The sequence below is a fragment of the Bactrocera dorsalis genome, chromosome 2 (genome assembly GCF_023373825.1).
Source record: "Bactrocera dorsalis isolate Fly_Bdor chromosome 2, ASM2337382v1, whole genome shotgun sequence".
Classification (NCBI taxonomy): Eukaryota; Metazoa; Arthropoda; class Insecta; order Diptera; family Tephritidae; genus Bactrocera; species Bactrocera dorsalis.
In genome coordinates this window covers 106,043,194-106,055,871 of record NC_064304.1, presented here as the reverse complement: position 1 = coordinate 106,055,871, position 12,678 = coordinate 106,043,194, and the positions used below count along the sequence as shown (strand labels likewise).

General features: G+C 36.2%; 1 protein-coding gene across 1 annotated transcript in view; it reads left to right on the top strand.

Annotated features, from left to right (window-relative positions):
* Window positions 1-2,562: 2,562 nt before the first annotated feature.
* Window positions 2,563-12,678, top strand: part of LOC105227053 (uncharacterized) — a 116,075-nt gene continuing 105,959 nt past the window's right edge. Inside the window, exon 1 of the transcript XR_007421498.1 lies at window positions 2,563-2,567. The gene's annotated coding sequence lies outside the window, so the exon portion shown is untranslated. The remainder of the gene's footprint in view (window positions 2,568-12,678) is intronic.

Genomic DNA, 12,678 nt, shown 5'->3' with positions numbered 1-12,678 from the left:
TTTCCTCAGCAACGCTGCTGCAACTATTTTTCTCATGCCTTGACCATGCTAAGTGTTGCAGTTGCGCAGGTTTTAACACACACCCGCAGCGCATTTGTACACTTTTTGTGCACGGTCTTTAGTAGCGGTTAAGCTGGTTAAAAATGCGGTTGCGTTTAGGAAAGAAATGCACTTTTAAATAATTAATCATGATTTCTCCCTTGGCGAAGGCGTGTCTTGCATTGCAAGCGCCGCTGTTAAGTAATTGAAGTGTTACAGGCACTGCAGGGCGTATGAGTGATATTAGTATAGACATTTTCATTTAGTAGCATATACATACATATATATATGTTTGCAAGTGGGTGCGTCTGTTTGCGGTTTAATGTGCAGTCAAGGTGAAGTGTGTAGCTCATTAATAGTGTCACTTAAGTAAGCTGCCGCTACAATTACTTTGACGGTTGGTACGGATGGGAGTGTATTATATGTGAAATGAAATGAATTAATGTTATTCGCATAATTGCATAATAACTAACTCTATAAGCTTTTTAAATGTTTATTTGGAAAAGAACCACAGCTTCTCTCAAAAAAGTGTTTTGCGGTGACTACTATTTCTCTGACTTGTCTCTGTGACGTCGTTGTGGCGAATTTTAGGAAAAGATCTTGGCCTACATCTTTAGAAGATCAAATTGACGCAAGAACTGAAGCCACTTGACCACTAGAATTGACGTATGTTTGTGAAGCAACAACTTGAAAATGATAAGGATTTTCATCGAAATCATTTCATCGATTGCGTCCCGAAAAAAATACGGTTTGGTGCGATTTATGAGCCGGTGGGGTCATTGGGCCGTACTTCTTGGCTGATGATCAAAACCGGCACGTTACTGCGAATGGAGACTGGTACCGCTCAATGATAACCGAATATTTTTGGCCCGAATTAGATGATATGGACTTGGTTGGAACCACATCTAACAGGACGGCGCTACAAGCCACACGGCGAATGTCACAATCGATTTATTGAAAACCAAGTTTGGTGAACGTGTTATCTCACGATTCGGCCCACTCAATTTCCCGCCTCGGTGATGCGCTTTGACGCCGTTAGACTATTTTCTGTGGGGCTACATCATGCCTATAGTCTATGCCAGCAAGCCAGCGACAATTGAAATTACAGCAGTATCGGCCGATTTATGCCTGTACGAATGTACTTTCACAGGAATAAAAAATTTTATTGATAACCCAAACCGTTTTTGTTTTATTTAAAACCTTTGTAGCGCACTTATTGAAAACTACTTTACATTAAGAAAATAAATTTAAAAAAATCGGCTATTTTTATATATTCCTTTAAACCAATGGAAATAAGTACTTTCATTAAAAAATTTTTATTACTTTTACTTTTCAAATTTGTATATTTTTCATGGTATTTCATACAGCTTTGGCAATTATTTTGCTATTCTGAGTTTTCAGCTTTTCAATTGCGGGTTTTCTTTAGTTTTACTTCGTACCGCCCACAAAAAGTACAATTATTGTGATGAAAATTTGTAAATATCAACAAAATCAATAAATATAGTAGTAACTAAGTGTTTGTAAGGACATGGTATTATAAAAATGTAAAAAAATTAACAAAAAAAGAACTGAAAAATATATTTTTTTTAAATCTACCTATCTAACTCCCACTAACATACAGCAATTCGGCTCAAATTATTTTTTGTGAAAAACAAAAAATTCAGTAAAACCTTTAGAGCTCTTAATGCAATTTGTTGAATGGAAAATATTTATTTCACACAATTTTCTAATTTAACGATGTGTAAAAAAATTGCATTGTTCTCATAATTCCATTATTTAAAAATGAAGAATAATTTTAAGAAAGTTAAAAACTTCATTTTCAATAGTATTAACAAAACTACATATACCAAAAAACTATGGTAAATATTCAACTTTTACTTTGAAGTGAGTAGACTTGGCGTATACGTAACATTTTCAAGGAATATTTAAGAATTGTTATATATCGTTACCTAAAATACAAAGTAATGTAACATCACTTTTCATAAGTTTACAGGCGAAGGAAAAACGATAGAATAGAAATCGCTCAAACTGAAATGAAATTTGTGTTTTGGTTATAAAATGTTTAAATATTGGTTACCATACACTCATATTGGTAATAAAATGGTTATATATTAGTTATTATATCTGACAGCGATTTTTAAATTTTTTTTAATGACACGCTGTTTTGAATTTTAGGTGACGATATGCTTACATACTTGTAGCGTTATTCATTTAACACTTGACGCCAGCAAATATACCTTCTATAACGGTAAGCACATATACAGATATTCATTAAATCAACTACAATTTCAGCAGCTTACTTTTATCAACACCGCAGCAATGTCTTTAAGTGCATTCACAACAACATATTAGTTTGTTCGTCAATAGGGGAGAGCAACGTGCATCAGATTTTCTCCTATGCTATAAACATTCTTCCCCTTGAGTCATTTTTCGTTGTGATTAGCAAATGAAACTTGTTGGTTTCTGTGCTTTTAAGAAACTTTGTTCAGAAACTAAAGCTATTTTTGGTCATTTACAAAATTATTCAAGTAAAATGCAACACGAAATTTGGGCTTTTTACCATTTCTAATATCTTTATATTGCGTCATTTCCATTCCATTTTTTTATTAGTTATTTATTAATTTTTGAAGAGTACAGAAAAAAATTAAAAACTAAAAAAAGTAAAAAATTTCAAAAATTATGAGCTGACGAAGTAGGGGGTCTTTAAAAATTTCCATGTGACCATGCCCATGATTTCAACCCTCCTAGTTATCTGAAACCAAAAAAAGATTATTAATCTAGAATAATGTCGCAATGGTCGGAACTACGGAAAAGTGGGAAACATTTTTTTTCACAAAATGGCGACTGCATGAAAAAAAAATTTTTTTACCACTTTTTCTGACTATTTCGAATTTTTTTAAAATAATAAATATAAAAATTTTGGGATGGGACTAGTTCCAACCATAGACAAGCTTATAAAGAAGACTCTATAAAAATTTCAACTAAATCGGTCCAGTAGAACCTGTGAAATCGTGGGCATCGTTCCGAAAAAGTCAGTTTTGAGAAAAACGCGTTTAAAGTTTCGCGTTCCCGCTGAACCAGTTTGGATGCCGGGTCAGAAAAATGCCTATATCTCCGAAAATAATTTGAATTTTGAAAAATCCTCTTGTACACATATTCTTGAATAGTTAAACTTTGAAAATATAAAAAAAAGTTTCGATTTTTTTAAATTTCTAGACTGGAATACCCCCTCCAGAATACCCGATCCATTAGCCGTTTATAGTCCTTCCTTTTCCAATGTAATTAATAAAAATCATTTCAAGCGCATCCCAAAATATATACACCACAATCTTATCTTATCTTCACGCTTTGGAGCGGAAACATCGTTGTTTTTGTCAAAAGTCAGCTCGCACAGCAGAAACTTTGCACAGAGCTTTCTCAGGCCCAAATATTTGTAAATGATTTGATGTACTTTACGACCATCTAAAAATATTTTGTAGACTTTTTAGATATGTTAACAATCTGTTTTGAGCGTCCACCGTCTTTGATGCTCATTTCACCATGTGCAAACTTGGCATACCAATCCTTGATGCTTGACTTTCCTGACTCAGTGTCTAGAAACTCGTCATCAAACTGCTTCAACTGTATTTTCCCCTTCGGAAAGCAATAGTTTATAAACATAAAAATTGCTTATTATCAATGTTTTCGCATTAATAAAGGTTGCTTCACTCAAAGAGATATAATCCAATATCTATCAACTTTAGTTCTAGTAGTTCTATCTATGCGTCAGATCGGGCTATTGATCAATTGACTTGTTAAGTATACACCGCTGCTGACAGTTGGAATGCTTAGACTGTGAAGACACCTTGGTGATATTTATAATATTCTCAGCTTTTCCTACAATACCGGATCTATAACATTAGATCAAATCTTCCAGTACATTTCGAATGCGCATTCGAAATATTGGAAAATTTGGCTTACGGAGATTCCTTTTATAACACACATACACGACTCGTTCCGGACGACCTTCGACCTCTACTGATGAAAATATTAAGAGGGTTAAGGATATGGTGCTTGAAAATTGTCAGGCAAGTGTTAGAGAGATGGAAATAGTGTCACGAGTCCAGAAACTGGTTTTGGTCGTTATTTTGGGTATAAAATGCGTTTTTGGTCGACACGTACCGATAAAGCTGAATTTTTTATAAAAAAATGTATCGCAAAAAGGTCTCTTTGGACATGCTTGATCGAGCGAATTCCGATTCCACATTCATGGAGAGAATTTAATTGCCGATAAGAAATGGGTTTATAATTTTGACATGCAAACAAGTCAACAATCATTGAAATGGAAGAAAAAAGCGAGACGAAACCAAAAAAACGACGTTAAACCCGCTCAAACATCAAGTTGATGCTCATTGTTTTTTTCGATATACATACGTGGTTTGGTGTTCTATATGGCCATATTGAGGCGTTTGAGTGTGGAAGAACAATTCATGGATTTAACACGATGATAATGCACCGAGCTCGATGCTAGCTATGATTCTGACTGAATTTAAAGTCAAAAACGCAATAAATACCGTCGATCAACCGGCATATTCACCAGATTTGACTCTGTATGACTTTTTCTTGTTTCCAAGACTTAAATTATCGCTTGGTGGAATCGTGGAATTTAAGTAGATTGAAGATATAAAACAAAATTCGCTGATGAAGCTGAAGGCCGTCCCAAAATGTGCTGATGACAAGTGTTTCGAGGACTGGAAAAATCGTTGGCATATGTGTATTACATCTGGTCTAGATTATTTTGAAGCCGACTAAATAAATATTGATGAATAATTAAATATTTTGCGTTTTATTTACAACTTCCGAGCATTTTTTTAACAAAATTGAAATCATAAAAGAAGTCACTGGAAAAAAGGCGCAGTGAGCCAGAATTAATTGTGAAAAATTTTCGATTTTTTTATTTCAACGTGGATCTAAAAATATTCTTTTCGAAGAATGAAACTTCTATAACTATGGAACGTTGGGGATGATTAGCAAAACATTTTCTGATTCAGCAATTTTTGAATTTTTTCTCAAAGAATTTCATACATATATTTGCATAATTAATAGCTGGTTTTCTGCCTAGAAAAATTTGAAAATTAAAATGTTTTTGTAAAAGTGATGAGTAAACAGTTTTATAAGGCAAAAATATCAAAAGCAAGCAAAAGAATTATGCCACAGGCTCCTACGAGCCCATAAAAAACTCTTATAAACGTCAAAAATTTGAAGCGTATTTTAAAAAAAGTCCAGATTTCGCAAAATACTGATAACACATAATAATATGTGGTAATAAGTGTAAGTATGTGTAACAAACATCAAGCAACTACATATGCATAACTTACGCATGCACATATTACAACAAAAAAAGCAATTTTCGCCGTCGCCTTTTCTAAACTTATTTTTATCAGAACAACAATCACACATATTTACATACATACACACACATATGTTTACGCACACACACACATATTTTAGCAACATGACTTTATGCAAAATTCAACCATCCGATATACGCTCGTATGTATACATAACTAAGTATGTAAATGAGATGACACCATCTTCTTTAACAAATGATGGAAATTTTTCGTTCTGAAAAGAAGAGACGAATTATTTACTCCTAATTTGCAACTCATACATTGAGAGGAGCGTGTAGAACAAGAGATAAGTAAGCTGTATACATTGCAGTAAACCAACAAAAAAAACTGTTTTCAAGTGTACCTACTAAAATAACAAAAGCAACAATAAATTGGCTGGCGCTTGAAAGAAGCCCAGTAGGAAATAATGACGTAAAAAATCAGCAGAAGAAAAGAATTTTAATGGTCTTTGTTTCTTGTAATAACAACTTTCGTGGACACTGTATACCAAATAATAACGTTAAGAGTAAAATTTTAGACAATATCGGTACTAAACAGTTTAAATAGGCATGCGATTTAGTTTTGAAGTCGTAGAAGTTTCAAGAAATTCCACAAAAAGTCCAGAGTAACAAAATTGGGCCTAAAAACAGTATCTAATCGAGTACGTAAAACCCGTTGGATGAATTTCTGGCATATACCACAAATATTAGTCAAATTAACATTGTGACCTTCGGAAAGACACATTTTAAAGAGTTCAGTAATCTTTAAACCTATTCAACCTATGAAAATATTAAAAAAGTGAAGGATATGGTGTTTGAAAATCGTCGGGCAGAGTTAGAGAGATGGCGGGAGAACTCGACATCTCTCGTGAGTCTGCACGAAAGAATTTGGTGGATATTTTGCGTATAAACACGTACTTACTCGACTCGTCCCGATAAAGTTGATTTGTTTTTTCGAAAAGAGCACCGAAATAGGTCTCTTTGGACATGCTTGATCATTTAAGTACATAAAGAAGTAAAGTCCTAGAAATTCTTTGGCTGAAAAATGTATAAGATAACTTAACAGTTCAGATATTACACTTTAACATGCTTGAAAAAGTAGTTATCTACAAAGCGCCTAGCACCAGTCAAAAATTCATTGAGCTGGCTAATGTGTACTCCAACTCTCAGGGTTCGTATAGAATATGACAACCAAGACGCTTCAACCTTAGTTTGGCGAGAACTGAACAGTGAATGGGAAAATGTATACACATTTTTACACCATCTTCCTCGCCAAACTTTGCTAAGAGCTAATACTTCCATGGACCGTTTGGGTTCCACTGGAGCTCAACACCTGTATATAATCTCTGCTATCGGAGTGGATGCATGCCTCCCTAAAAGCAGCCACACTACGTTGAAGTACATCTCCTACTACCTTAATAACTGGCGCTTCTGCTTGGAAGTCCCTTCTAATTTATTCAGAACTCCCGAAGATTACTTGGCAAACCTTCCTTTTGAGCTTCGATCCATCCGCGAAAAAACTCACTGCACCGCTTCTCCTGCGAATATTTATCACCCACATAATGCTCGGAGGTATACGCACGGAGAAGTTGCCGCTAGGAGTGGGCTCCATGGCGCTGTGGTCCAAGTTATCAGGTATGCAATCGAAGTATGGAATGACCCACTCTGGAACCCTTAATGTGTCGAGCTTGCTGGAATCTAATAGCAACTTTTATATACAATATATTGAAGGCATTAAATACCAATTTTGGTCTTGTACATAGTGCACCCCTATTGCCAATGAGAACCGCTCGTTGAATACGTTCTAGCTGTTTAGCGAGAGTGGCTTTACCGAACGCACTCCACCAGACAAATATACCATAGAAAAGTATTGACTTAACTACGGTTTTGTAAAGGCAATGAAAACTTTTAGTAAGACTCCCCTGCGCTTCCCAATAGCTCCCAAGTACACCAACTTTTCGTAAGGGTGAAGCCGAAAGCTCTTAAATGAGGAAAGGGGTACATCAGGGCGGCGTACTTCTACTGACTTTTCGTAGTGCACATATTCCTTATACAAATAAGGGCTTCCGCCAGTCACCCGTCACAACAGCGGGTAGAGCATTGACGACCGATCTGACTTTACTGTATTCCTGCTAAGCCTCTAATATCATGTATCTGGGTTTACTGCCCCTGACGTGCATGTCCATAAACCTCTTCAGCGCCTTTTACAAAAGCGAGCCGAGGCTGACAAACCTGAATTCTTTAGAGCTATTTAAGGGCTTCGGATTAACGCCAACCTTATCTACCTGCAAGCCTTGGGAATGTGGCTTATTCACGTAGATGAGAGCCGGGTATTTGTTTACATCGAAATTTTGCGTAAGGTAATTTTTCCCACCGGGTATTTCAGACACGACTAAATACATCACAGCACACTATTAAATGCAATCAACGCAAGTCAAGCCAAATGAACGCAGCCGAACTTAACTCAACTCAACTTCACGCAACTCAGCGCCAACTAGTGAAACTTTTCTCATTTCCTTGCGGGTGCCATACGCAAAAGAAGCAGAAGAAGCAGAGATGCGGAGAAGCATAAATGAATCTACCACGAACTCATAAACGCACACACACACACATGCGCAGTAGCACATTAAATACTGGCAAGCAAACAATTTCGGCTGTATGCCGACAATCATATCGTCGCTTTCTTTGCATACTTTGTTGTTGTTGTTTTTTCTGTCTTTACTTACTTGCTTGCTGCCTTGCGGCGTCTGACAAAAGAGGAGTTCGCCCGCAGACGGAAGTTGGCAATGGACACATTGGGAATTATTAATCACTTTGAATTTTGCTGAAGTTTTGCATTGTTGTTGCACTTGGGTTGAGGCATCAAAGCCATTCGAAATCTTTACTTAACATTTTACCTTAACAACAACAACAACAGCAAGCATAATGATAAAATTTGGAGCTACGCAATTAAAGTGCAGATTATTAGAGCTTGTTTTCCCAGTGGTTTACTGTCTGTTGCGGTGCGATGCTCTCAGGACCCTGCACACACACACACACAATTATAAGAATATTCATGTGTAAGTATATAACCTTTATAAGTTATTTATTTATGCGATAGTTTTGCACTTCCTGCTTTGCATATATATTTTTTATATTTCAATTTTACATTTTCCTGCCTTTTGTTGTTGCTTTTGTTTTTGGTTTTTACTGCGTAGAATTGTGCCAAGCAATCACGCCAAAACTTTTGTCATTTACTTTGTTGCGTTGCAAAATTTAAATTTTAATTGAGTTTTCGTTGTGCTCCCAACGCACATCAACACACTGAGCATGCAGCAAGCGGCAAGCATACAACAACAAAAAAAAATTTACACGTGTCGCTAAAAGTGTGTAACTGCGCACTATGTCAGCCTGCAAGTCATTTGCCTTTTTCGGTTTTTTCCCAACCCCAACCCCGTCACATTTGTCTGGAACCCTACTCAGAGTTTGCCACGCCCTCTCTCCGGCTATACGCCTATGCTTCCACATTCATCTTGTTAATTTGCTATTTCTTTGTAGACGCTTACGCATTATTAACGCACTATTCGTTGCATACTTTTCAGCGCGCAGCTTAACTGCCATGCTGCCCATGACACCCACTCGGCACTAGCGTCGGCAAACGTCATACAAACAAATGCACAGCGTAGTTACCACATTCGCTGCTTCTTCTTCATTTCTTCCCCATTTCCACTGCGCCACTTCGTCTGCCTCTTCAGCATCTTACATTGCTTTCGCCTCTCCCAGCGCTTCCGCATCGGCTACCTTTTAACCTTCATTTGTTGGCCTTTTCGTCGGCAAGTGTCGACTTTTACGCAGTTACGCAGTTACCGTTATAACAACTTAGCTACAACGGTATCGGCTGTCACTTTTATGACACACCTTGTCAATTAGTGTTCAGCGAATGGCACTTGTTTGTTTTATTGTTGTTGTTGTTCACGTGTAAATATTGTTATTTAGTTGTATTATTGTTTGTCGCGCTGATAACGGCATTTCAAGTGCCTTTGCGCCTTATGTAATTTGTAGTTTCGCCATGTAATTAATTGCAGTTCACGAGCAAAAGTTTCGAAAACATAAAGGACAAACGTAAAATTATCACAAAGCATAGATCTTTATGGACTCAGGCATGGTATTTATGTTTGCAACTTTGCGCATAAGTTCATCAGCTGGTATGTGGGCGCAGTGTTGTTGAGATCAACAATCAAATAGATGGGTGTGTGGTGACTAGGAAAAGTTCATTTAATTGCGGGTGGAATTTTAAATTCAAACGCAAAAAAATTAAATTTAAATATAAAGATATAAAATCTATTAATTTATTCGGGTACTAGAGAATATGTTAGCCAATTCTCAGTGACCAGTGTCATGGAAATATTTAAATAGAATACAGGACTTAATCTTATTAGAAACATCAAAATTTGTGTGCCTCGTTTTATTGACAGTTAATGAAAGATTTCGCTCTAATTCCTTCGATGGAGATAGAGCCGATAGAGGGAAGCTTTGTCCTTGATGCATTGTCTACAAAGGTTAGGTTGTCGTTGATCTTTCGAAAGAGAATCACATTAAATGCCATGAGTGCTAAGTAGGCGTCGCGCTACGAAGCTGTGTTCCTTTGCATCCACCCGAAAGGTCCCAAAATGTCGAAATCAGCGGCTGCTAAATATATGAGAAAGTCGAAGGCATTTGTGCATAAGTGGATACAGCGATATATAGTGGCTAAAAATTTCGATGATTTACCAGAAAGTGGTTTGATGAGAAAAAATGGACAACAAAGATGAAAATAGAATAGTGAATCTATTTTCGCGGATTCCTTCTTTAACACTGCGGCAAGGACAAGCAAAATTAATGGCAAAAGGTTTAGATATATCCTACGAAACTATACGAACCCTTCTTCAGACTCATGATCTGAAATGACGCAACACAATGAAGAAGCCTCTGTTGACTGAAAAACTTCTGACAAAGCGACTCGCTTGGGCGCATGAGAATATTGATAGAGATTTTGAAAATGTCATTTTTACTGATGAATGTTCTCTATGGGCACGTTCTGTCCTCACGCGAGCTTGGTCAACTTCCGCCAATAGGCTTGTTCAGCGAACCGTAAAACATGGAATAAAGGTGCATCTCCAAGCAGGGATTCGGCACTTCGTACCTCTTTACTGACAACCTAAATGCCAAGAAAATGATAAAAATCTACAAAAAGGCTTTACTTCCATCTGCCAAACGATGATTCATTAGAAAAAATGGAGATAGGATTCTGCAGGAGGACAACGATCCTAAACACCGCAGCAAGCTCTGTACTCAGTGGAAAACTCAATCTGGCATCGTTACATTGGATTGACCGTCGCAGTCGCCGGATGCAAACCCTATTAAAAATGTGTGGGCAAATATTAAACAGAAGCTTCGTGGAAGACGCACATACACTTTGAGGCAGTTGTCTTACGAAATTGGTCAGATCTGGAGCTCCTTGCCAATAAAATACGCGTCAAATTAGTAGAAAGCTTGTCTCGAAGATTGCAGGCAATTATCGATGCCGGTAGTGACTGGTCAATAATATGTTCAAATTGCATCATTGTTTGTAATGTGTACAATGTATATATAAATATGAAAGTTTCATAAAATAATTTTTTTGTAAATTAACACGACCACGCTCTTACTGGACAGACTGTACGTATCACCTAAAACTAAGCGATATAGATATTGGTTTATATATATATATAGTAAATCTTCAGGTTGACGAGAAAAGTTGAAATCTGCAATCTGGGCGTCAGGTAAGGGTTAGAGAGATGGCAAGAAAGCTCGATATCTCTCGCGAGTCTTTTGGGTGTTTTGGGTATAAAACGTGTTTTTGCTCAACTCGTCCCTATAAAGCTAATTTTTTTTCAAAAAGAGTACCGCAAACAAGTTTCTTTGAATATGTTTGATCGTGCGAATTCCGATCCCACATTCATGGAGCGCATTATAACTGCTAATGAGGTTTATGAGTTGAACATGCAACATGTCAACAATCTCTTAATGGAACCCGTTTTCTGCCGATCGAAGAGATGAAACAAAATTTGCTGAAAGAGCTGGAGGCCTTCCCAAAAAGTGCTTTTGAAAAGTGTCTCGAGGACTGCAAAAAATGGCGTGGTTTACTGATAACAGTGTATCTTTCCTAAAAAGTATGCTCTTTTATGCTAGATGATTGAACGTTAAAATTTATGAAATTTTTCTAAAAGTACGGCTCATTCAATATTTGTGAAGTTGAGATTGACATAAGTAATTTTATTAGCTAATAAAATTTGCATATATATGTATATATATATATATTGCTAGGTTAGTGCTCTTAGATAGTCACTCATAAATAAATAAATGAGGATTGCACTGTGATCTAAGGTCTATTGTGCCCATCACCCATGTTGAGATGTTTATCGAAGAGGACGCAACACAACGGACTTCAACTCCAACATTTTTAGTTCGATGTCAGCACTAGTATCCTAGAACTAAAACGTTTTTATTGTATCGCCCATAAGAATATACCTATGCATATATTTTAGTATAATTTAATTCCTAAAAAGTACGCTCTGGATCTGGAGCACCTAAATTTTGAGTATATTTACGCATTACGCCTTAATATTTTAAAACCATACGAATATTTCATGCTAAAAAAATTGTATTTTCAAAAGTCCACTCCTTTCAATCTTCATACCAAAGCCATATCTAGACATAAAAAATATATACAAAAACTTCAATACTAATAACAGTAGGTTTGAGCATGCAAAAATCTCATAAAACTATGTATTTCATTTGAGAGTCTGCCCTCCTGCTGTTAAAAACTGCAAAAATGTTATTTTGGAGACTTCTACATACGACTGACATTTTGTTAACAGAAAAGAGCGCTTCATATGTAAGAGTAATGTAGGCACAACAGCCAACAGATACAATTATAAAATCAGGAGAGAGTTTAGAAATAAATGTCAAAATATGTAAGCATAGATCAAACCGTTATATTGAAATATACGAGTGAGAAAGAAATGATATACTTGGAAGAATTATTTTGAAATTGAACTCTATGTCATCACCAGCTAAATTTATAACAAAATGCTATTGATACTTTGAGGAATAAATTTGTAGTTAGAAGTAGAGAGTATATAAAATTAATTATTGAAATTGTTTTGAACAAAATTTAATAGAATAACGGCACACCTTGATACATATATTCTACTCAATGTCATCTACCTTAAAACAATAAGCTGACCTGATACTATACTACATGAAGACCA